Genomic DNA, 16,517 nt, shown 5'->3' with positions numbered 1-16,517 from the left:
GCTTATATCTCAAAAACTATTATTCCTATCAATTTTTATCTTTCTTTCAAAATTAAAGCTGATAAAATTTCCTACAAAATAGTTATTTACATTTTTCTTGTAGGACCAACCATAAGCGAGTTATAGAGTTGGATATAAATAATATTTAACAAAAACTTGCTTTAAAATAAAATGTTTGAAAAACTAAAAAATAAAATTTCCTACAAAATAGTAATTTGCATTTTTCATATAGGACTAACCATAAGCGAGATATAAGTTTAAAAATAATTAATATTTAAAAAAAAAGTGCTTTAACAGAAAATGTCTTGTGATTTAAAATACACTTAATTTATTGGGTCCAATACTTTATTAGAAGAAAAAGGAGGTGACATAAAAGTCACCAAAGTCTTGAGAGTCGTTCTTAGTCGTCATATCAATAACAATAACATTAATAATAATAATACTAATAGTACTAAATTTGCTTATATGCAAGCGCTTTATTAAGGTAACAGTTTATTGGTTTCTTGCTTATATCTCGAAAACAGTTACTCCTATCAATTTTTATCTTTTTACTAAAATTAAAGCTGATAAAATTTCCTACAAAATAGTTATTTGTATTTTTCTTGTAGGACCAAGCATAAGCGAGTTATAGAGATAGATATAAATAATATTTAACAAAAATTTGCTTTAAAATAAAATGTTTGAAATACTGAAATTAAACTAAATTAATTGTGTCTAACACTTTAGTATAGGAAAAAGGAGAAGACATAAAAGTCACCAAAGTCTTCAGAGTCGTTTTTAGTCGTCATATTAATAACAATAACATTAATAATAATAATACTAATAGTACTAAATTTGCTTATATGCAAGCGCTTTATTAAGGTAACAGTTTTTTGGTTTCTTGCTTATATCTCGAAAACAGTTACTCCTATCAATTTTTATCTGTTTACTAAAATTAAAGCTGATAAAATTTCCTACAAAATAGTTATTTGCATTTTTCATGTAGGACTAACCTTAAGCGAGATATAAGTTTGAAAATAATCAATATTTAAAAAAAAAGTGCTTTAACAGAAAATGTCTTGTGATTCAAAATACACTTAATTTATTAGGTCCAATACATTATTAGAAGAAAAAGAAGGTGACTTAAAAGTCACAGAAGTCTTCAGAGTCGTTTTTAAATGCTGCATTTTCGTCTTCGTCTCAAACATTGAAAACTGAATAACATTTTTGTTTAGTAACTGTAACAGTTTTCACTTTGGTTTTTTGCTTATATCTCGAAAACTATTATTCCTATCAATTTTTATCTTTCTTTCAAAATTAAAGCTGATAAAATTTCCTACAAAATAGTTATTTACATTTTTCTTGTAGGACCAACCATAAGCGAGTTATAGAGTTGGATATAAATAATATTTAACAAAAACTTGCTTTAAAATAAAATGTTTGAAAAACTAAAAAATAAAATTTCCTACAAAATAGTAATTTGCATTTTTCATATAGGACTAACCATAAGCGAGATATAAGTTTAAAAATAATTAATATTTAAAAAAAAAGTGCTTTAACAGAAAATGTCTTGTGATTTAAAATACACTTAATTTATTGGGTCCAATACTTTATTAGAAGAAAAAGGAGGTGACATAAAAGTCACCAAAGTCTTGAGAGTCGTTCTTAGTCGTCATATCAATAACAATAACATTAATAATAATAATACTAATAGTACTAAATTTGCTTATATGCAAGCGCTTAATTAAGGTAACAGTTTCTTGCTTATATCTCGAAAACTTACATTTTTGTTCAGTAACTGTAACAGTTTTTACTCTGGTTTTTTGCTTATATTTCGAAAACAATTACTCCTATCAATTTTTATCTTTTTTTCAAAATTAAAGCAGATAAAATTTTATACAAAATAGTTATTTGCATTTTTTTTGTAAGACCAACCATAAGCGAGTTATAGAGTTGGATATAAATAATCTTTAACAAAAATTTGCTTTAAAATAAAATGTTTGAAAAACTAAAATTAAACCAAATTAATTGTGTCTAACACTTTAGTAGAGGAAAAAGGAGAAGACATAAAGGTCACTGAAGTCTTCAGAGTCGTTTTTAGTCGTCATATTAATAACAATAACATTAATAATAATAATACTAATAGTACTAAATTAGCTTACATGCAAGCGCTTAATTAATGTAACAGTTTTTTGGTTTCTAGCTTATATCTCGAAAACAGTTACACCTCTCAAATTTTATCTTTCTTTCAAAATTAAAGCTGATAAAATTTCCAACAAAGTAATTATTTGCATTTTTCTTGTAGGACCAAGCATAAGCGAGTTATAGAGATGAATATAAATAATTTCTAACAAAAATTTGCTTTAAAATAAAATGTTTGAAAAACTGAAATTAAACTAAATTAATTGTGTCTAACACTTTAGTGGAGGAAAAAGGAGAAGACATAAAAGTCTTTAAAGGTTTCAGAATCGTCTTTAGTCGTCATATTAATAACAATAACATTAATAAACTAATAGTACTAAATTTTCTTATATGCAAACGCTGCATTAAGGTAATAGTTTTTTGGTTTCTTGCTTATATCTCGAAAACAGTTACTCCTATCAATTTTTAACTTTTCACCAAAATTAAAGATGATAAAATTTCCTGCAAAATAGTTATTTGCATTTTTCATGTAGAACAAACCATAAGCGAGATATGTTTGAAAATAATTAATAATTAAAAAAAAATGTGTTTTAACAGAAAATGTCTTGTGATTTAAAATACACTTAATTTATTGGGTCCAATACTTAATTAGAAGAAAAAGGAGGTGCAAATAACTATTTTGTTGGAAATTTTATTAGCTTTAATTGTGAAAGAAAGATAAAATTTGATAGGAGTAACTGTTTTCGAGATATAAGCAAAAAACCAATAAGAAAACTGTAACTGTTACTGAACAAAAATGTAATTCAGTTTTCAATGTTTGAGACGAAGACAAAAATGCAGCATTTAAAAACGACTCTGAAAACTTCAGTGACTTTTATGTCACCTCCTTTTTCTTCTAATAAAGTATTGGACCCAATAAATTAAGTGTATTATAAATCACAAGACATTTTCTGTTAAAACACTTTTTTTTAATTATTAATTACTTTCAAACTTATATCTCGCTTATGGTTAGTTCTACATGAAAAATGCAAATAACTATTTTGTAGGAAATTTTATCACCTTTAATTTTGGTGAAAAAGTAAAAATTGATAGGAGTAACTGTTTTCGAGATATAAGCAAAAAACAAAAAAACTGTTACTTTAATTAAGCGCTTGCATATAAGCAAATTTAGTACTACCAGTATTGTTATTATAAATGTTATTGTTATTAATATGACGACTAAAGACAACTCTAAGACTTTAGTGACTTTTATGTCTCCTCCTTTTTCCTCTACTAAAGTGTTAGACACAATTAATTTAGTTTAATTTCAGTTTTTCAAACATTTTATTTTAAAGTAAATTTTTGTTAAGTATTAAAAACTATAAAATGGCTTAGATTGCCTAAAACACACATCACACATGATCTTTTGCATAGAAATGAGAAAACGCTCATATAACACAAAATAAGCTTCATTTTTGCTTAGAAAACTAAGCTTACTTTTATTACTACTATTATTATTATTTTTATTATTATTATTATTATTATTGTTATTACTATTATTATTATTATTATTATTATTATTATTATTATTATTATTATTATTATTATTATTATTATTATTATTATTAATATTATTATTATTAACTTTTGTATAGTAAATGTTTTTATACCAGTTTTAAAATGAGTTATTAATTTTAGACAATTTCTTGCCTAAAAACACTCATATAACACACAAAATAAGCTTTATTTTTGCTTAGAAAACTAAGCTTACTTTTATTACTATTATTATTATTATTAAAAACCGATTATAACTTTTGTATAGTATTGTTTTTATACCAGTTTTAAAATGAGTGATTAATTTTAGCCAATTTCTTGCCTAAAAACTATAAAATGGCTTAGATTGCCTAAAAACACAGATCACACATGATCTTTTGCATAGAAATGAGAAAACGCTCATATAACACAAAATAAGCTTCATTTTTGCTTAGAAAACTAAGCTTACTTTTATTACTACTATTATTATTATATTTATTATTATTATTATTATTATTATTACTATTATTATTATTATTATTAATATTATTATTATTAAAAACCGATTATAACTTTTGTATAGTAAATGTTTTTATACCAGTTTTAAAATGAGTTATATTAATTTAGACAATTTTTTGCCTAAAAACACAGATCACAGATGATCTCTTGCATAGACATGAGAAAACGCTCAGATAACACAAAATAAGCATCATTTTTGCTTAGAAAAACTAAGCTTTAATTTAGAAAGAAATTTATTATTATAAGTATTATTATCATTATTATTATTATTATTATTATTATTATTATTATTATTATTATTATTATTATTATTATTATTATTATTATTTTTTTTTTTTTTTTTTTTATTACTATTATTATTATTATTATTAACTTTTGTATAGTAAATGTTTTTATACCAGTTTTAAAATGAGTTATTAATTTTAGAAAATTTCTTGCCTAAAAACACAGATCACAGATGATTTCTTGCATAGAAATGAGAAAACGCTCATATAACACAAAAAGAGCTTCATGTTTGCTTAGAAAACTAAGCTTACTTTTATTACTATTATTATTTTTATTATTATTATTATTATTACTATTATTAGTATTATTATTTTTATTATTATTATTATTATTATTATTATTATTATTATTATTATTGTTATTATTATTATTATTATTAAAAACTTATATTAAACAGACAGAAAACGTCGTATTCTGACACAAAAAAACGAATTACGTTATAGACTTGACGAGAACGGCGTATCTCGGACTCTTATAGGACTCTTATAGGGTCAAAAAGTATCAGTTTGGATTAAAATAAATTATTTTTGTTGACTCTCAGTCTGAATTGTTCATCAGTTCAAACAAAAACGGCTTATTTTAGACGATCTTTTGCTTTGAACAAGAAAACTTACATCGAACAGACTAAAAACGTATTAATCTGGCATAAAAGAGCAATTTATGTATCACTTTAGATAAAGGCAGCTAATCCTATTCGTTTCATTGCTTAAAATAGACAAAATTGTTAATAAATCTAACAAAAACGCTGTATTCTAGCACAAAATACTAATTACATTATAGTTTCGACGAGAATAGCTTATTTGGAAGGATTCTATGCTTCCAAACGAGTAAATTTTTATTAAACAGATGCCAAACATCATGTTTTGTCCTATAAAGACATTTTGTATTGCAGTTTGTATTAAAACAAAATATTTTCGTTGATTCTTTGTTAGGAGCAGCAAACCTAACATTAAAGAATCTGAAAACTTTGTATTCGGGCACAAACCACCGAATTTTGTATCAGTTTAGACAAAAACGGTTGATTTTCGACAATATTTTGCTTTGAACAAGAAAATTTATATCAAACTGACTAAAAACGTCTTATTTTAGCACAAAACAAAAGATTTGCGTTATAGTCTTGAAGCTGATTCATGACACAGTTTGGATAAAAACCAATTATTTTTGTTAATTCATTGTTACAAACAAGAAACCTTACATCAAAGTAACTGAAAACCCCTTATTCCTGCACAGAAATTCGAATTACGTTTCAGCCTTTGTTTTGAACACGAAAACTTACATTAAAAAGATTAAAAACGTCTTATTCTGGCTGAAAACTGCAAATTATATATTACTCTAGATAAAAGCAATTTATCCTGATTACTCCTTTACTTAGAATAGAGTAAACTTGTATAAAATTTAATGAAAACTTTAAATTTAGTCTCAAAGAAATAATTTACGTTATAGTTTTGACCAGCACTGTTTATTTCAAACGAATTTATGATTCGAAACTAATGAACTTTTATGGGGCAGATGCAAAACCACATATTACCATATAAAGCGTTGTTTTAAAGCAAAGTATTACCTTTTGCAACAAGAAATTTCACGTCAAACAAACTGAAAACTTCGTATCCATGCATAAATAACGAATTACGTATCAGTTTAGGCAAATACAGCTTATTTTAAACGATTCATTGCTATAAACAAGAAAAATTTTATCAAGCATATTGAAAACGTCTTATTCTCGAAAATAAGAGCAAATTATGTATCAGTTTTGACAAAAGCGGATTACTCTGTTTGATTCTATGCTTAGAGTAGAGTAAACTACTATAAAACGTAATGAAAACTCTATATTCAAGCTCAAAAGAACAAATTACGTTATAGTTTTGGCAAAAAAAAAATATTTCGGACGATTACATACTTCGAAGTAAGCAAACTTTAATTGAACAAGTGCAAAAGCTAATACTTTGCTTTAAAATAACGATTTATGTGGTAATATGGTATTTTGCATCTGTCCTATAAAAGTTTACTCGTTTCGCTCCATTGAATCATTCGAAAGAAATTATTTTGACACAACAACAACGAAAATAATTTGTTTTTGTTTAAACTGTAACATAAATCGCTTTTATAAAACGAACTAAGACGTTTGGCATCTGTTTATTGAAAGTTTTCTCGTTTGGGGGCATAAAATCGTTTGAAATTATCAGTTCTGGTCAAAACTATAACGTAAATTATTTCTTTGTATCACTTTAAAGATTTGCGTTATAGTCTTGACGAGAACTGTTAATTTCAAACGATTCTATGCTTTGAAACCAGTATACTTTCACTGAACAGAGGCAAAACGTCTGATTTCGCCTTTAAAAAACGATTTATGTCACAGTTTGGATTAAAACCAATGATTTTCGTTTATTCATTGTTACAAACAAGAAACCTTACATCAAAGAAACTGAAAACCTCTTATTCAGGCCCAGAAAATTAAATTACGTTTCAGTCTAGACACAAATTGCTTATTTTAGACGATTCTTTCTTTTGAACACGAAAACTTACATTAAAAAGATTAAAAACGTCTTATTCTGGCTCAAAACTTCAAATTATGTATTACTTTGGATAAAAGCTGTTTATCCTGATTACTCCTTTGCTTAGAATAGAGCAAACTTGTATAAAACTTAATGAAAACTTTAAATTTCGTCTCAAAGAAATAATTTACGTTATAGTTTTGACCAGTACTGTTAATTTCAAACGATTTTATGAATTAACAAAAATAATTGGTTTTTATCCAAACTGTGTCATGAATCAGCTTCAAGACTATAACGCAAATCTTTTGTTTTGTGCTAAAATAAGACGTTTTTAGTCAGTTTGATATAAATTTTCTTGTTCAAAGCAAAATATTGTCGAAAATCAACCGTTTTTGTCTAAACTGATACAAAATTCGGTGGTTTGTGTCCGAATACAAAGTTTTCAGATTCTTTAATGTTAGGTTTGCTGCTTCTAACAAAGAATCAACGAAAATATTTTGTTTTAATACAAACTGCAATATAAAATGTCTTTATAGGACAAAATATGATGTTTGGCATCTGTTTAATAAAAATTTACTCGTTTGGAAGCATAGAATCATTTCAAATAAGCTATTCTCGTCGAAACTATAATGTAATTAGTATTTTGTGCTAGAATACAGCGTTTTTGTTAGATTTATTAACAATTTTGTCTATTTTAAGCAATGAAACGAATAGGATTAGCTGCCTTTATCTAAAGTGATACATAAATTGCTCTTTTATGCGAGTTTAATACGTTTTTAGTCTGTTCGATGTAAGTTTTCTTGTTCAAAGCAAAAGATCGTCTAAAATAAGCCGTTTTTGTTTGAACTGATGAACAATTCAGACTGAGAGTCAACAAAAATAATTTATTTTAATCCAAACTGATACTTTTTGACCCTATAAAAGTCCTATAAGAGTCCGAGATACGCCGTTCTCGTCAAGTCTATAACGTAATTCGTTTTTTTGTGTCAGAATACGACGTTTTCTGTCTGTTTAATATAAGTTTTTAATAATAATAATAATAATATTAATAACAATAATAATAATAATAATAATAATAATAATAATAATAATAATAATAATAATAATAATAATAATAAAAATAATTATACTAATAATAGTAATAATAAAAATAATAATAGTAATAAAAGTAAGCTTAGTTTTCTAAGCAAAAATGAAGCTTATTTTGTGTGTTATATGAGCGTTTTCTCATTTCTATGCAAGAGATCATCTGTGATCTGTGTTTTTAGGCAAGAAATTGAATAAAATTAATAACTCGCTTTAAAACTGATATAAAAACATTTACTATACAAAAGTTAATAATAATAATAATAATAATAATAATAATAATAATAACAATAATAATAATAATAATAATAATAATAATAATAATAATAATAATAATAATAATAACAATAATAATAATAATAATAATAATAATAATAATAATAATAATAATAATAATAATAACAATAATAATAATAATAATAATAAAAATAATAATAATAGTAATAAAAGTAAGCTTAGTTTTCTAAGCCAAAATGAAGCTTATTTTGTGTGTTATATGAGTGTTTTCTCATTTCTATGCAAGAAATCATCTGTGATCTGTGTTTTTAGGCAAAAATTGTCTAAAATTAATAACTCATTTTAAAACTGGTATAAAAACATTTACTATACAAAAGTTAATAATAATAATAATAATAATAATAATAATAATAATAATAATAATAATAATAATAATAATAATAATAGTAATAGTAACAAAAGTAATAATAATAATAATACTTTTAATAAGGAAAAATGGAGCTTATTTTGTGTGTTACATGAGCGTTTTCTCATTTCTATGCAAAAGATCATGTGTGATGTGTGTTTTTAGGCAATCTAAGCCATTTTATAGTTTTTAATATTTAACAAAAATTTGCTTTAAAATAAAATGTTTGAAAAACTGAAATTAAACTAAATTAATTGTGTCTAACACTTTAGTAGAGAAAAAAGGAGGAGACATAAAAGTCACTAAAGTCTTCAGAGTCGTTTTTAGTCGTCATATTAATAACAATAACATTAATAATAATAATACTAATAGTACTAAATTTGCTTATATGCAAGCACTTTATTAAGGTAACAGTTTTTTGGTTTCTTGCTTATATCTCGAAAACAGTTACTCCTATCAATTTTTATCTTTTTACTAAAATTAAAGCTGATAAAATTTCTTACAAAATAGTTATTTGCATTTTTCTTGTAGGACCAACCATAAGCGAGTTATAGAGTTGGATATAAATAATATTTAACAATAACTTGCTTTAAAATAAAATGTTTGAAAAACTAAAATTAAACTAAATTAATTGTGTCTAACACTTTAGTATAGAAAAAAGGAGAAGACATAAAAGTCACCAAAGTCTTCAGAGTCGTTTTTAGTCGTCATATTGATAACAATAACATTAATAATAATAATACTAATAGTACTAAATTTGCTTATATGCAAGCACTTTATTAAGGTAACAGTTTTTTGGTTTCTTGCTTATATCTCGAAAACAGTTACTCCTATCAATTTTTATCTTTTTACTAAAATTAAAGCTGATAAAATTTCTTACAAAATAGTTATTTGCATTTTTCTTGTAGGACCAACCATAAGCGAGTTATAGAGTTGGATATAAATAATATTTAACAATAACTTGCTTTAAAATAAAATGTTTGAAAAACTAAAATTAAACTAAATTAATTGTGTCTAACACTTTAGTAGAGGAAAAAGGAGAAGACATAAAGGTCACTAAAGGTTTCAGAGTCGTCTTTAGTCGTCATATTAATAACAATGACATTAATAATAATACTAATAGTACTAAATTTGCTTACATGCAAACGCTTAATTAAGGTAACAGTTTTTTGGTTTCTTGCTTATATCTGGAAAACAGTTACTTATATCAATTTTTATCTTTTTACTAAAATTAAAGCTGATAAAATTTTCTACAAAATAGTTATTTGCATTTTTCATGTAAGACTAAGCATAAGCCAGATATAAGTTTAAAAATTATTAATATTTAAAAAAAAAGTGCTTTAACAGAAAATGTCTTGTGATTTAAAATACACTTAATTTATTGGGTCCAATACTATATTAGAAGAAAAAGGAGGTGACATAAAAGTCGCTGAAGTCTTCAGAGTCGTTTTTAAATGCTGCATTTTCGTCTTCGTCTCAAACATTGAAAACTGAATTACATTTTTGTTCAGTAACTGTAACAGTTTTTACTTTGGTTTTTTACTTATATCTCGAAAACAATTACTCCTATCAATTTTTATCTTTCTTTCAAAATTAAAGCTGATAAAATTTCCTACAAAATAGTTATTTGCATTTCTTTTGTAAGACCAACCATAAGCGAGTTATAGAGTTGGATATAAATAATCTTTAACAAAAATTTGCTTTAAAATATAATGTTTGAAAAACCGAAATTAAACTAAATTAATTGAGTCTAACACTTTAGTATAGGAAAAAGGAGAAGACATAAAAGTCACCAAAGTCTTCAGAGTCGTTTTTAGTCGTCATATTAATAACAATAACATTAATAATAATAATAACGCTGCATTTTCGTCTTCGTCTCAAACATTGAAAACTGAATTACATTTTTGTTTAGTAACAGTTACAGTTTTCTTATTGGTTTTTTGCTTATATCTCGAAAACAGTTACTCCTATCAATTTTTATTTTTCTTTTAAAATTAAAGCTGATAAAATTTCCCACAAAATAGTTATTTGCATTTTTCTTGTAGGACCAACCATAAGCGAGTTATAGAGTTGGATATAAATAATATTTAACAAAAACTTGCTTTAAAATAAAATGTTTGAAAAACTAAAAAATAAAATTTCCTACAAAATAGTAATTTGCATTTTTCATGTAGGACTAACCATAAGCGAGATATAAGTTTAAAAATAATTAATATTTAAAAAAAAGTGCTTTAACAGAAAATGTCTTGTGATTTAAAATACACTTAATTTATTGGGTCCAATACTTTATTAGAAGAAAAAGGAGGTGACATAAAAGTTACCAAAGTCTTGAGAGTCGTTCTTAGTCGTCATATCAATAACAATAACATTAATAATAATAATACTAATAGTACTAAATTTGCTTATATGCAAGCGCTTAATTAAGGTAACAGTTTCTTGCTTATATCTCGAAAACTTACATTTTTGTTCAGTAACTGTAACAGTTTTTACTTTGGTTTTTTGCTTATATCTCGAAAACAATTACTCCTATCAATTTTTATCTTTCTTCCAAAATTAAAGCTGATAAAATTTCCTACAAAATAGTTATTTGCATTTCTTTTGTAAGACCAACCATAAGCGAGTTATAGAGTTGGATATAAATAATCTTTAACAAAAATTTGCTTTAAAATATAATTTTTGAAAAACCGAAATTAAACTAAATTAATTGAGTCTAACACTTTAGTATAGGAAAAAGGAGAAGACATAAAAGTCACCAAAGACTTCAGAGTCGTTTTTAGTCGTCATATTAATAACAATAACATTAGGAATAATAATAATGCTGCATTTTCGTCTTCGTCTCAAACATTGAAAACTGAATTACATTTTTGTTCAGTAACAGTTACAGTTTTCTTATTGGTTTTTTGCTTATATCTCGAAAACAGTTACACCTATCAAATTTTATCTTTCTTTCAAAATTAAAGCTGATAAAATTTCCAACAAAGTAATTATTTGCATTTTTCTTGTAGGACCAAGCATAAGCAAGTTATAGAGATGAATATAAATAATATCTAACAAAAATTTGCTTTAAAATAAAATGTTTGAAAAACTGAAATTAAACTAAATTAATTGTGTCTAACACTTTAGTGGAGGAAAACGGAGAAGACATAAAAGTCTCTAAAGGTTTCAGAATCGTCTTTAGTCGTCATATTAATAACAATAACATTAATAAACTAATAGTACTAAATTTGCTTATATGCAAATGCTGCATTAAAGTAATAGTTTTTTGGTTTCTTGCTTATATCTCGAAAACAGTTACTCCTATCAAGTTTTACCTTTTCACCAAAATTAAAGATGATAAAATTTCCTGCAAAATAGTTATTTGCATTTTTCATGTAGAACAAACCATAAGCGAGATATAAGTTTGAAAATAATTAATAATTAAAAAAAAATGTGTTTTAACAGAAAATGTCTTGTGATTTAAAATACACTTAATTTATTGGGTCCAATACTTAATTAGAAGAAAAAGGAGGTGCAAATAACTATTTTGTTGGAAATTTTATTAGCTTTAATTGTGAAAGAAAGATAAAATTTGATAGGAGTAACTGTTTTCGAGATATAAGCAAAAAACCAATAAGAAAACTGTAACTGTAACTGAACAAAAATGTAATTCAGTTTTCAATGTTTGAGACGAAGACAAAAAAGCAGCATTTAAAAACGACTCTGAAAACTTCAGTGACTTTTATGTCACCTCCTTTTTCTTCTAATAAAGTATTGGACCCAATAATTTAAGTGAATTATAAATCACAAGACATTTTCTGTTAAAACACTTTTTTTTAATTATTAATTACTTTCAAACTTATATCTCGCTTATGGTTAGTTCTACATGAAAAATGCAAATAACTATTTTGTAGGAAATTTTATCACCTTTAATTTTGGTGAAAAAGTAAAAATTGATAGGAGTAACTGTTTTCGAGATATAAGCAAAAAACAAAAAAACTGTTACCTTAATTAAGCGCTTGCATATAAGCAAATTTAGTACTACTAGTATTGTTATTATAAATGTTATTGTTATTAATATGACGACTAAAGACAACTCTAAGACTTTAGTGACTTTTATGTCTCCTCCTTTTTCCGCTACTAAAGTGTTAGACACAATTAATTTAGTTTAATTTCAGTTTTTCAAACATTTTACTTTAAAGCAAATTTTTGTTAAATATTAAAAACTATAAAATGGCTTAGATTGCCTAAAAACACACATCACACATGATCTTTTGCATAGAAATGAGAAAACGCTCATATAACACAAAATAAGCTTCATTTTTGCTTAGAAAACTAAGCTTACTTTTATTACTACTATTATTATTATATTTATTATTATTATTATTATTATTACTATTATTATTATTATTATTAATATTATTATTATTAAAAACCGATTATAACTTTTGTATTGTAAATGTTTTTATACCAGTTTTAAAATGAGTTATATTAATTTAGACAATTTCTTGCCTAAAAACACAGATCACAGATGATCTCTTGCATAGAAATGAGAAAACGCTCAGATAACACAAAATAAGCATCATTTTTGCTTAGAAAAACTAAGCTTTAATTTAGAAAGAAATTCATTATTATAAGTATTATTATCATTATTATTATTATTATTATTATTATTATTATTATTATTATTATTATTATTATTTATTACTATTATTATTATTATTATTATTATTAACTTTTGTATAGTAAATGTTTTTATACCAGTTTTAAAATGAGTTATTAATTTTAGACAATTTCTTGCCTAAAAACACAGATCACAGATGATTTTTTGCATAGAAATGAGAAAACGCTCATATAACACAAAAAGAGCTTCATGTTTGCTTAGAAAACTAAGCTTACTTTTATTACTATTATTAGTATTATTATTTTTATTATTATTATTATTATTATTAAAAACTTATATTAAACAGACAGAAAACGTCGTATTCTGACACAAAAAAACGAATTACGTTATAGACTTGACGAGAACGGCGTATCTCGGACTCTTATAGGACTCTTATAGGGTCAAAAAGTATCAGTTTAGATTAAAATAAATTATTTTTGTTGACTCTCAGTCTGAATTGTTCATCAGTTCAAACAAAAACGGCTTATTTTAGACGATCTTTTGCTTTGAACAAGAAAACTTACATCGAACAGACTAAAAACGTATTAATCTGGCATAAAAGAGCAATTTATGTATCACTTTAGATAAAGGCAGTAATCCTATTCGTTTCATTGCTTAAAATAGACAAAATTGTTAATAAATCTAACAAAAACGCTGTATTCTAGCACAAAATACTAATTACATTATAGTTTCGACGAGAATAGCTTATTTGGAATGATTCTATGCTTCCAAACGAGTAAATTTTTATTAAACAGATGCCAAACATCATGTTTTGTCCTATAAAGACATTTTATATTGCAGTTTGTATTAAAACAAAATATTTTCGTTGATTCTTTGTTAGAAGCAGCAAACCTAACATTAAAGAATCTGAAAACTTTGTATTCGGACACAAACCACCGAATTTTGTATCAGTTTAGACAAAAACGGTTGATTTTCGACAATATTTTGCTTTGAACAAGAAAATTTATATCAAACTGACTAAAAACGTCTTATTTTAGCACAAAACAAAAGATTTGCGTTATAGTCTTGAAGCTGATTCATGACACAGTTTGGATAAAAACCAATTATTTTTGTTAATTCATTGTTACAAACAAGAAACCTTACATCAAAGAAACTGAAAACCCCTTATTCAGGCACAGAAATTCGAATTACGTTTCAGTCTGGACAAAAGCTGCTTATTTTAGACGATCCTTTGTTTTGAACACGAAAACTTACATTAAAAAGATTAAAAACGTCTTATTCTGGCTGAAAACTGCAAATTATATATTACTATAGATAAAAGCAATTTATCCTGATTACTCCTTTACTTAGAATAGAGTAAACTTGTATAAAATTTAATGAAAACTTTAAATTTAGTCTCAAAGAAATAATTTACGTTATAGTTTTGACCAGCACTGTTTATTTCAAACGAATTTATGATTCGAAACTAATGAACTTTTATGGGGCAGATGCAAAACCACATATTACCATATAAAGCGTTGTTTTAAAGCAAAGTATTACCTTTTGCAACAAGAAATTTCACGTCAAAGAAACTGAAAACTTCGTATCCATGCATAAATAACGAATTACGTATCAGTTTAGGCAAATACAGCTTATTTTAAACGATTCATTGCTATAAACAAGAAAAATTTTATCAAGCATATTGAAAACGTCTTATTCTCGAAAATAAGAGCAAATTATGTATCAGTTTTGACAAAAGCGGATTACTCTGTTTGATTCTATGCTTAGAGTAGAGTAAACTACTATAAAACATAATGAAAACTCTATATTCAAGCTCAAAAGAACAAATTACGTTATAGTTTTGGCAAAAAAAAAATATTTCGGACGATTACATACTTCGAAGTAAGCAAACTTTAATTGAACAAGTGCAAAAGCTAATACTTTGCTTTAAAATAACGATTTATGTGGTAATATGGTATTTTGCATCTGTCCTATAAAAGTTTACTCGTTTCGCTCCATTGAATCATTCGAAATAAATTATTTTGACACAACAACAACGAAAATAATTTGTTTTTGTTTAAACTGTAACATAAGTCGCTTTTATAAAACGAACTAAGACGTTTGGCATCTGTTTATTGAAAGTTTTCTCGTTTGGGGGCATAAAATCGTTTGAAATTAACCGTTCTGGTCAAAACTATAACGTAAATTATTTCTTTGTATCACTTTAAAGATTTGCGTTATAGTCTTGACGAGAACTGTTAATTTCAAACGATTCTATGCTTTGAAACCAGTATACTTTCACTGAACAGAGGCAAAACGTCTGATTTCGCCTTTAAAAAACGATTTATGTCACAGTTTGGATTAAAACCAATGATTTTCGTTTATTCATTGTTACAAACAAGAAACCTTACATCAAAGAAACTGAAAACCTCTTATTCAGGCCCAGAAAATCAAATTACGTTTCAGTCTAGACACAAATTGCTTATTTTAGACGATTCTTTCTTTTGAACACGAAAACTTACATTAAAAAGATTAAAAACGTCTTATTTTGGCTCAAAACTGCAAATTATGTATTACTTTGGATAAAAGCAGTTTATCCTGATTACTCCTTTGCTTAGAATAGAGCAAACTTGTATAAAACTTAATGAAAACTTTAAATTTCGTCTCAAAGAAATAATTTACGTTATAGTTTTGACCAGAACTGTTAATTTCAAACGATTTTATGCCCCCAAACGAAAAAACTTTCACTAAACAAATGCCAAACGTCTTAGTTCGTCTTATAAAAGCGACTTATGTAACAGTTTAAACAAAATCAAATTATTTTCGTTGTTGTTGTGTTAAAATAATTTATTTCGAATGATTCAATGGAGCGAAACGAGTAAACTTTTATAGGACAGATGCAAAATACCATATTACCACATAAATCGTTATTTTAAAGCAAAGTATTAGCTTTTGCACTTGTTCAATTAAAGTTTGCTTACTTCGAAGTATGTAATCGTCCGAAATATTTTTTTTTTGCCAAAACTATAACGTAATTTGTTCTTTTGAGCTTGAATATAGAGTTTTCATTACGTTTTATAGTAGTTTACTCTACTCTAAGCATAGAATCAAACAGAGTAATCCGCTTTTGTCAAAACTGATACATAATTTGCTCTTATTTTCGAGAATAAGACGTTTTCAATATGCTTGATAAAATTTTTCTTGTTTATAGCAATGAATCGTTTAAAATAAGCTGTATTTGCCTAAACTGATACGTAATTCGTTATTTATGCATGGATAC

Source organism: Tribolium castaneum, chromosome 2, assembly GCF_031307605.1.
Source record: "Tribolium castaneum strain GA2 chromosome 2, icTriCast1.1, whole genome shotgun sequence".
Lineage (NCBI taxonomy): Eukaryota > Metazoa > Arthropoda > Insecta > Coleoptera > Tenebrionidae > Tribolium > Tribolium castaneum.
Note: the sequence above shows the minus strand (reverse complement) of the source record.